The 9,351-nt window shown below is 36.5% G+C and overlaps 1 pseudogene across 1 annotated transcript; it reads right to left on the reverse strand.

Annotated features, from left to right (window-relative positions):
- Window positions 1–1,521: 1,521 nt before the first annotated feature.
- Window positions 1,522–2,056, reverse strand: LOC308341607 (large ribosomal subunit protein uL1-like; annotated as a pseudogene). Its single transcript has one exon. The product of its transcript is annotated as a large ribosomal subunit protein uL1-like (transcript).
- Between the last annotated feature and the right edge of the window lie 7,295 nt (window positions 2,057–9,351).

Below are 9,351 nucleotides of genomic sequence, written 5' to 3' on the forward strand. Positions count from 1 at the left end.
GACTCTTATTTCTCCAACCCTCTTTGACCTCTGTGAAGGCTGTATAAGGACCTGGGATGTGTTGGGATCAGGAGTACATGCCCAGTGATATTTCAGGGCAGAAAATGGCAGTAGTATTCTTGTCCCAATAGGCAACTCAATGATGTTGATCCTGTCACTCATCCTCTGGAGTCCAGGAGTACAGTATGTTCAGGCACAGGAGCTTCAGTCTCTAGGGAAGGATGCTGGCAGGTCCACTGTGTGTTGGGTATCCGTGGTGGGAAGGGGAGGTTGACTTCCCTATGCTCCCAGGTCTGTGGGTCTATCAGGTGGCTTTAGATAGGTGGCCTGGCAGTGGTGGCCGCAGACCCTTGCAGGTGGGGTCCCTGGGCTCCTGCAAGGATCTGCTTTTTCTGGGTGAGTATTTCCATGGCAAGTGAGGGTGTCATTAAATAGCAAACAAAAGCAACATGACAGGTCAAGAAATAAACCACAGAGAAAGGAACAAGTTTTATATTTTATTACCTTTAATGACACATTTATCCTTTTGGGTTTTTTTTGAATAAGGGACACTGCATTTTCATTTTTTGCTCAGATAAAATGATATAATAAGTCTCACCTATTGGTTTGTTCTCTGAATCTTCTGCACTGGCCACCAAAGACTGTATATTCACTTTCCTTCCCTGTTCTCTCTTTCAATCCAACCAGTTACTTTGAACGCTAGCCAAAAAGAGTTGGTCTGCTGAGGGTCAGGGGCAGCCACATTGTCCTTTGACTTCACATGCCCTACTGGGGCTTAAGCATTTGTTCCCTAAGAAAGAGAGCCTTGATTCAAATATTAACTCCAAAATTTATGGTAATCACACTAAGGGATCCTTAAAAGGATGTTGAAAATATTCACACGTATTCCTAACATTGACCCTACTATACTATTCCTTAATGTTTGCCATTTAGCATTTTTTCTATTTAAACAATATTTCTTGATTGCTTACTAAACACCATCCACTCTACCAAATACTGGGGATACATTCGTTTATTCAACAGGTATTTATTGAATATTTACTAGACTCTGTGCTCTATCCTAGAGATTAAGGATACAGTGGTAAACAAGAGAGCCAGGATATTTGCTCTTGTGGAGTCTATATGTTAGTGGAATGAGGAGCAATAGACAGACAATGAACAACTAAATAAATAATGCCCTACTTTTCCAAAGTTTAACAATACTTAGAAGTTCCTGAAATGGTTTGAATTCTTAAATTACCTTTATAGAACAACACACACACACACATTCTTTTGCTTATTAGAAATATGGGTTGATTTTTCTAGCATAGGGAATTACTTTTTCTAGGTATCATATATTATCAATAAGCAATGGAAGTTAGTGATATAATCAATAAATTCCATGTGACTAAAGGAGCAAAAATGAAGGAAGACTAAAAAGCTTGAACGAATTATGAAAACCAGAGATCTTTGGCAAATTCTTTTTTTTTTTTTTTTTTTTGGTAGAACTAGGGTTTGTTAAGCTATGCCTTAGTACAGGCTCTAGGGCTTGCCCGTGGTGCTCTTGATGTTCTGCCAGTTCTTTTGGAGCAGTGACACCAGGAGACTGATAGCTATGTGGATGTTGTACACAAGCTCATCATCTGTTACCTTCATGTGGCCAATGGCCACCGCCAGGCACAGCTCCTTCTTCATCTGTAATTTGATCATGGACTTCATCCATTTTGCCACCATTTTCTCATTGAGCGTCAGCAAGGAAGGGAACTTGCCAGCCTTCTTCAGGCCCGAGCCCAGGATTCATGGGATCTGCTTGACTAGGGATTCTGAAGCCAAAAAGGTATCATATTTCCGGGCCAGCTTCTTGACTAATTTTTTTTTAATTCTTGTTGAGTTTCTTTAGCGCCTCAATGTCCATGTGGGGAGTATCCACAGCCTTGGCCTCATCACAGTGCTGCTGGTCCCCCAAAATACATAAGGAGAACTTGAGGTGAGAGGTGGATTTAAACCTGATGGTACCTGAGAAACATTTGCCCTTCTGAGGGTCATAGCTCTTCAAACTGATCTGCAGCTCCTCCATCTGCAAAAACTTCCCGTGAGCCTCTTACAGGGTATTGTGGGACACTTTGCTGCTCATGGTGCCTTGTGCCACAATAATAGGAGAAAAGAAGGCAAAGAATTTTAGGCATTAGTTTGTAGATCATGTAAGACACTAAAGATCTGGGTGAGACATGATTGGAAATGAGACTTTTTTAAAAGATTAATGTAGTGTTAATCTCTTTGGTGGCATGGCTCACACGGAAAGTAAAGGTGAGGGATAGATTATGATGCTGTGGAAAATGACATAATTGTGAAGTGACAAAAGTTTGAATAAGGATGAGGGCATTTGGATTAGACATGAAATGTGGATTAGCATGATTTGGAATGGGTGCTATGGAAGACAGAAGACTCGAAAATGACTGAGGTTTTCACCCGAAGTAGTGAAGAGAAGTAGGAAAACTTTCACAGGATCGAAAATAGATGATGAATTTAGAAAAATGAACAATAGCAGCAACAAATTAAAAAGCAATGTGTATCCACAGCATCCCACCACCCAATGTTGTTAAAAGCTGGAATCCACTGTTCTTCCTCTTCACTAGCTCCTTGACTGTGTCAACTCAAAACTTGACAATGTGGCTGACAGTCCCATTTGCCCTTAGAGGCCAAATAGCATTCACTGTCATTGCAAATAACAGCATTTCCTCAGTGAAGGTTGAACTAAATTACTTTAACAAGGCTAAATTAAAAATCAAACATGTTGATGCATTTAATGTGAGGTACAGAGGACACAAAAGATCATAAAAAATGAGTGGCAATATTGATTGTCATAAACAACCCTTCATAGAATAAAATAGATTCAGTGCTGACCCCTTGAAATGCAGTTACCCTATTTCTAGTATATTTACTTATAGGTTATGTAATTTAGGAGAATTATTTCTTTTTTACCTTTAATGTGTTATCTTAACCTTTCTTTCCTCACCACAATCTATTTTTCTCATAAATGAGGATAATGATGATAATAGTAATTCCATATTAAAGTTTAGAATTTTATGAAGGTCTTTCATTCCTTTATATTAAATGTGTAAAATAGATGAAATATATGTAATTATACTAGGCTTTTATTTATAAATAAAATCTTATGGATTTTAAAGATGTTCTGACAAACAACTTGGATATTATGAAGCAGTAAAATTTTTATTGACTCTGTTGAACTTTTACTTTACTTTCATCCATTTTCTAATGGAAGAATGTGCCCTACCTGAGCCTTACTATTTTGGAAGTTTTAATTATGTAAAATAGCAGAAGATGGTCTTTTAATTTGGTTGTGTTATAAAATGCTGGAAAAACATCATGAAATTATCTGAAATTTGTTTAGATTAAATCTTTACAAAATATCTTAGATTAAATCTTACAATTCATATCTAAGGAAACCTTAGACGAAGTTAAAAAATTATGGCAGAAATTCTGGGCATTAATATGATAATTTGTTGTTGAAAATTTGGTGATCTTCTTTTACTAATTTAGGAAAAAAATATTTTTTAATATTGATTCTTTATCTTCATGGGCAGTTTCACCAAATCCTAGAATAACATGTGTCAAACTATGGAAAATATTGTTCCATGAGCTTAAATATAAAAAAGTACAACTTGGTTTCTATAAATTTATGAGTGATCCAGCCACATTATGTTATTATAAGAAGTTAGAAGTATTTTTGGAATAAATGCATAAGCCCTTTGTCTGCTTAATTACTATAAAGTGTGGTAATCGTGCTTTCCTGCCTAATATCTGTTATCAGAATCGCAGTACTGGGTAGGATATGTCATGGATATGAAGCAGATTAAGAGTTCTTATTTTTTTCGTACTATATATTCAGAATGTGTAATTCAGCCCTGACACACAACACGCATGAATCATACTCCCATTCTTCAACCTAATATCCCAATAAATCCATAGTAGTGTCTCCAGACATTTCTGCCAATCCTACAACAAGTATATCCCATCTTTAGCGCATTTATTATTCTACCCAAGTTTTCTCTCTAACACATAGACTCAATTATATCCCTCCTGTGCTTCAGAGCTATGTCTATAGAGTAAACTCCTTTTTGTTTTATTCAAAGTCCTTCAGAATCTGGGTGTTGCAAACATTTTATTCTCTCAATAAATAATTACTAAATCCTTGCTCATTGTAGAACCTCTGTGGCAGCAAGGGTTCCTGGGGACAGGGGAGGAAAAGACTGGTCTCTGCCTTCATGTAGGGCATAGAGAACAAGCAATTACAATCTAGCGTGGTCAATGCTTATTCTCTGCACCTGTGTAAAAGATCAGCTCAAACTGGAGTAGTGTCTGAGACTTGTTTAACGGCTAGTTCATCAGATGGAAAAGAAGTGAAAGGATCTTCTGGAAAAGGAAAATGACTTTCACAAAATCTCAAAAGCATTACCAAATGTAGTATGCTCCATAAAAGGCAAATAATTCCCTACACTCGTGCCTAGGGTTTCAGGAGAGTCTTGGACAGGTAGGATGGTGGAGGCAATTACAAGTAGCTTTCTGTTCAAAGGGATGTGGTCTTTATCAAACTATAGAAGGAATCATTAAAGGGTTTTGAAAAGGTGCATAAAAGATTATCTGTAGGGAAATAGAACAAAGGAGGATATACAGAGTGAAGCAAGGATCTGTGCAGAGGAGAGCAGGTAGCTGAGCTAGAAGGAGGCAGCTGACAGGATATGAAGAGAGGGCACACCGGTGAAATGTAATAAAAGTAGCATTGTCATGATTTCATGATGAGGTGGATAGAGAGGAAAAGGAGGAATGCAAGATGACCTCTATGCTTCAGGCTCATGCAAAGGGCAAAATGCTGTCTAACACTCCAAAAAGAGAGTGCAGAACTAGGAGACAGTCTGAATCAAAGTAGGGAAAAAAGAGATTAAGAAGGTTAGTTTGGATCCCATTGAGTCTGAAATCCCATTAGGGATCTGAGTAGGTATGTTGTACCATATGCAGTTGGGTAGAAAAGCCTCTAGTTTAGAAGATAATTATAAACTTAACTATTGGTCTGAGAATCATTCAGAAGCCGCTGAATAGGGGCAAAAATTGGCCAATGGTTGTTTTCAAAAGTCCATACTCAAGACAGTCTTTTTCCGGGTCAGATTTGTAGATAAATTTGGTGTACCCTTTACCTGCTCCTAATTTTCTCTGTTTTTCTTTTTATAAAAGCCTCAGTGAATTTACTCACTTCTCCTTTTAGACACATTCTCCACTGGGCAATATATTGCCGCTACTACATGATCCATCAGTGAAGTTTACATCTATTGGGTTAAAAAATTCTTATGGTAAGGTATTATCATAACTTTTCTAAGTGATGATATGTTTTTGTTCTTGTTTAATTAATTAGGCACCCATCCTATGATTATGTTTTCCATTTGAGTTGCAGTGTACATTGAAAGTATACTAATTTTACAAAACTTAACTTACCTTCAATATATTAAATCCCTCTATCTTTCACTACCTATAGTGAGAAATTTACTTCAAAGGCATTTACTGTTTACTTGGATAATCTGCCTGAATTTGTTATGTGTTTCTTGTTACTATAGATTTATTCTTTGTTCCTCCCCTTAATGTTCACAATCATATATTAGTCTCTATTTGACCCACTTCCACAATTACTTTTGTTAATTTGCTTGACTGTCCTAAATCACCCACAGTATAAAAAGAGAAAACAATTCCCAGGGATGAAGCCAAAACTGATACAAAAATAAATAGTTAAGTATATATCAGATTCTAGTTTATAAAAGCTAAAATTGTGGTAAGTTGTTCTAAGGGTGTAGAAAAAAATTAAATCTCACTGGTAATCAATGAAAAGCAGAAAATCAACATTTTCTAAAGATAAAGAAAATTCTGATAAATATTCTAATGCTTTGCACGAAGACATTGTCATAAATAAGAACACTATAGAAATAGGACCCAAATACAAGGAACCAAAAATGTAAGCTATTTAACTATAAGTAGAGGACACTGTATTTCTTTGTTCCCTAAAACTATCTAATAAATCAGAAAAACAAGGAAACACTTCAGTGTTTCTGACACGTGTTGCTCCTTTTAGCCATGAATCAAAATGTAACTCCAGTTCTATATCCTTAAGTAAAAGAACAGTTTTAGGCTTATGGATAAACTGAACAAGAAGTACAGAAACCTAACGCTGTGGTGACAGATGATACTTTCATTGAGTTTTAATTCTTTCCTAAGACCCATAGGAAGGACTTGTATGGGCATTAATATCAAGGGGATTTGGGGCATTGTAGGGCTTTGCTCTTCTTGTGCTTGATTTGCCCATCATAAAAGAATACAACTCTCTGAACTTACAGTTAACCAGTTTTCCATAGACAGACAATACCATGCAACTTAGAAGGAAGACAAATGATATCACAGAAGTAAAGCCAGAGCTTGAGTCTATAAGAACAAGGCTGAGAGAGAAACAACTTAAATAGGACCTTCCTCTGCAAAAGGAGAACATATCCCTGTATGAGAGAAATGACTAGATTCAGGAAAATTGGACTAAAGTTGTCTCTTACACTTACCCTAAATCCTTTATATATGTGATGATTATTTGCTTTTCAGGATTTATTTTGAATTTTTAGGGCAGAGAAATTATTCTGTGTGATATTATATGATGATACATGACATTATCCATTTGTCAAAACCCACAGAATGTACAACACAAAGAGTGAACATTAATGTAAACTCTAGAATTTAGTTAATATTAGTGTGTCAATATTGGCTCATCAATTATAAGAAATGTACCATACTAATGCAAGGTTTTCATAATAGAGATAAACATGTGAGGGAAGAGAGAGGTAGAGTGGAATTTTGTAGTTTTTGCCCAGCTTATCTGTAAACCAAAAACTGATCTTTTGAAAAAGTCTATTAATTAAAAAAAAAACCAAATTGCTCTCTGTAAAAAATCCAAAATCAGAAAAGTAGAAAGAAGGAAAAAAATTACCGAAAATCTTACAACTCAGAGATAACTACTCTTAAGATTTTCTGGTGATTGTTGTTCATTCTCTGTTTCTTTCTCTCTTTCTCCCTCCCTGTTTCTCTCCCTCCTTTTCCTTGTCCTCTTCTGCTCCTTATTTCCTTTTTCCTCTTGTATTCTGTTTTTCAGAATTCAAGTTAGAAGCATACATTGGTTTATCCTGCCTCTGCATGGATTTTAATCCTGGCTCTGCTTCTAAATAAATGTGTTATCTACCCATTTGTGCTTCAGTTTCCTCTTCTATAAAATAGGAACAATAGCAGTTTTTATCTCATTGGATTGTTGAGAGGATTGGATGTAAGGATACTTGGTAAGAGTTGGTCTCACTGGTGGTGCATAATGAATACTATGTTACTTCTCTTACTCCTTCATATTCTCATTCTTAATATAGTGTTATTGTATGTCAATGAAATGGAATAAATATCATCTTTAAGGTGGCCAACACCATCAGTTATTTTTATCAATCCCCTTTTGATGAACACTGAGTTTATTTCTATGGAGGAGGGAACATGGATGGCTTTTATATTATGCTGTAGTAAATATCCTCATCCATGAATCTTTACTGATTTATTATCTCCTTAGAATAAATTCCTATTCATGGAATTGCTGGACTCCCAATTACTTTTAAGCTCAATTACCTTTGTGTGGTGTATTTGGGTCTCCATGAACTTTCAGTTAACCTGCTTCTCCAGCCTCAGCTGCTTTCATTCCTCTGAACAGCTGCTTCCATTCTTCCTTCACCTTCCATTTATTTTAGGACACTTGAAGGCCCTCCAATGCTCTATACCCTTTTTCTTCCTTGGGCACTCGCATAAATTTCTCCCTTTGCCTAAGGCATAGTCAACACATTTTCAATTTATCAGCTATTTCCTTATGTATGTTTCTTACTAGACTACAAGCCTCATGAAAACAGGAAGCATCTACTTCTGTCTTTGGAGGGTGTCTCATCTCACTTCTGACACCAACTCAAGTAATGATTCTGGTGTTATAGACCAGAAAGCTCCTCCTGTCCTGAAGTAAACTAAGATCCTGATTTAATTATCTATATAAATGAAATTTTATAAAAATTGATGTGGCTACCTTGTGTAAATCTCACTGCCAGAGTGGCTTTCCATGGCTCACTAAGACCCTAAAAGCAGCACATAGTTTCTGGTAACACTTTTCACCCAGTTAGAATCCTGGATTTGGGAAGCTCCATTCCACAAGAATTTATGCTAATAATCTACATGTTTCTTTTTATATTTACCATATCAGCTCCTCCTGTTCTTGAAACCAAAGTTAGCATCAGAAACATTATGGTGGGGATGACCTTCAAAATCTTCTGTCTTCCTTTTTTCTGTGTATGAGCCCTGAATAATCCCCAGGACTGTGAATATGATGAATTTTATTTCTCTGATGAGCTTGTGTTAAATGGCACAGTTGACCTTAAGAGATTATCTGTGTGAGACTTAGCTAATCACAGGTCCTTTAAAAGCTGAGAGTGGTCTCTATCGGGTTGCAGAAGAGGAAGTTAGAGATTTGATGCAAAAGATTTGACACTCCATTACTGACTTAAAGATGAAGAAGCCATGTTGCAAGAAATTTGATGATGTCTAGGATCCTAGAGCAGCCCCAACCAACTGAAAGGCAGCAAGGAGACAGAAACTTAGTCCTATAACTGCAAGAACTAAATTCTGACAATAATAAGAATGATCTTGGAACTGGATTTTTCTTCAAGCCTCCCTCATGATAACTCAGTTTATCCAACACCCTGATTCTAGTCTTGTGATATCATAAGGGAAAACTCAGACATACTGTGCTTAACTTCAGACCAACAGAATTATACAGTGACAAATGGATAAATATACAGTGATAAATGTCTTAAGCTACTAATTTTGTGATTATTGTGAAGCACTAGACAGGTAATACAGTGGAGGTAAGGAGTGGGAGTGGAAAAGTAGAGTGTGTGCCCAGGTGGCCCTGAAAAATATCTCTGCTTCCTGTTTTGAGCATTCTTGAGAGTCTGCAAGTATTTGTCCAGTGAATGAACATGAATCAAATCAGTGGGGGACATAATAAAGAAGGCACATACTGGGAAAGAACTGCGGCCTGCCGTGGGTTGTACCAAGGCTCTGCACAGCTACAGAATGCCTGATTTCCTCTCCACTGATGATAAATGACCAGGTTTTATTAATGTAGCTGATAATTGGGAGTTTGAGACTTTTACCCTTTTTTTTTTAAATTTTAAACTTAATGATTTTTAAATATTTTCTTTATTGACTAAAACATTTCCACAACCATGTAAAAGATGTGATAATGAGTGGGCT

The sequence above is a fragment of the Martes martes genome, assembly GCF_963455335.1.
Source record: "Martes martes genome assembly, chromosome: 4".
Taxonomy (NCBI): Eukaryota; Metazoa; Chordata; class Mammalia; order Carnivora; family Mustelidae; genus Martes; species Martes martes.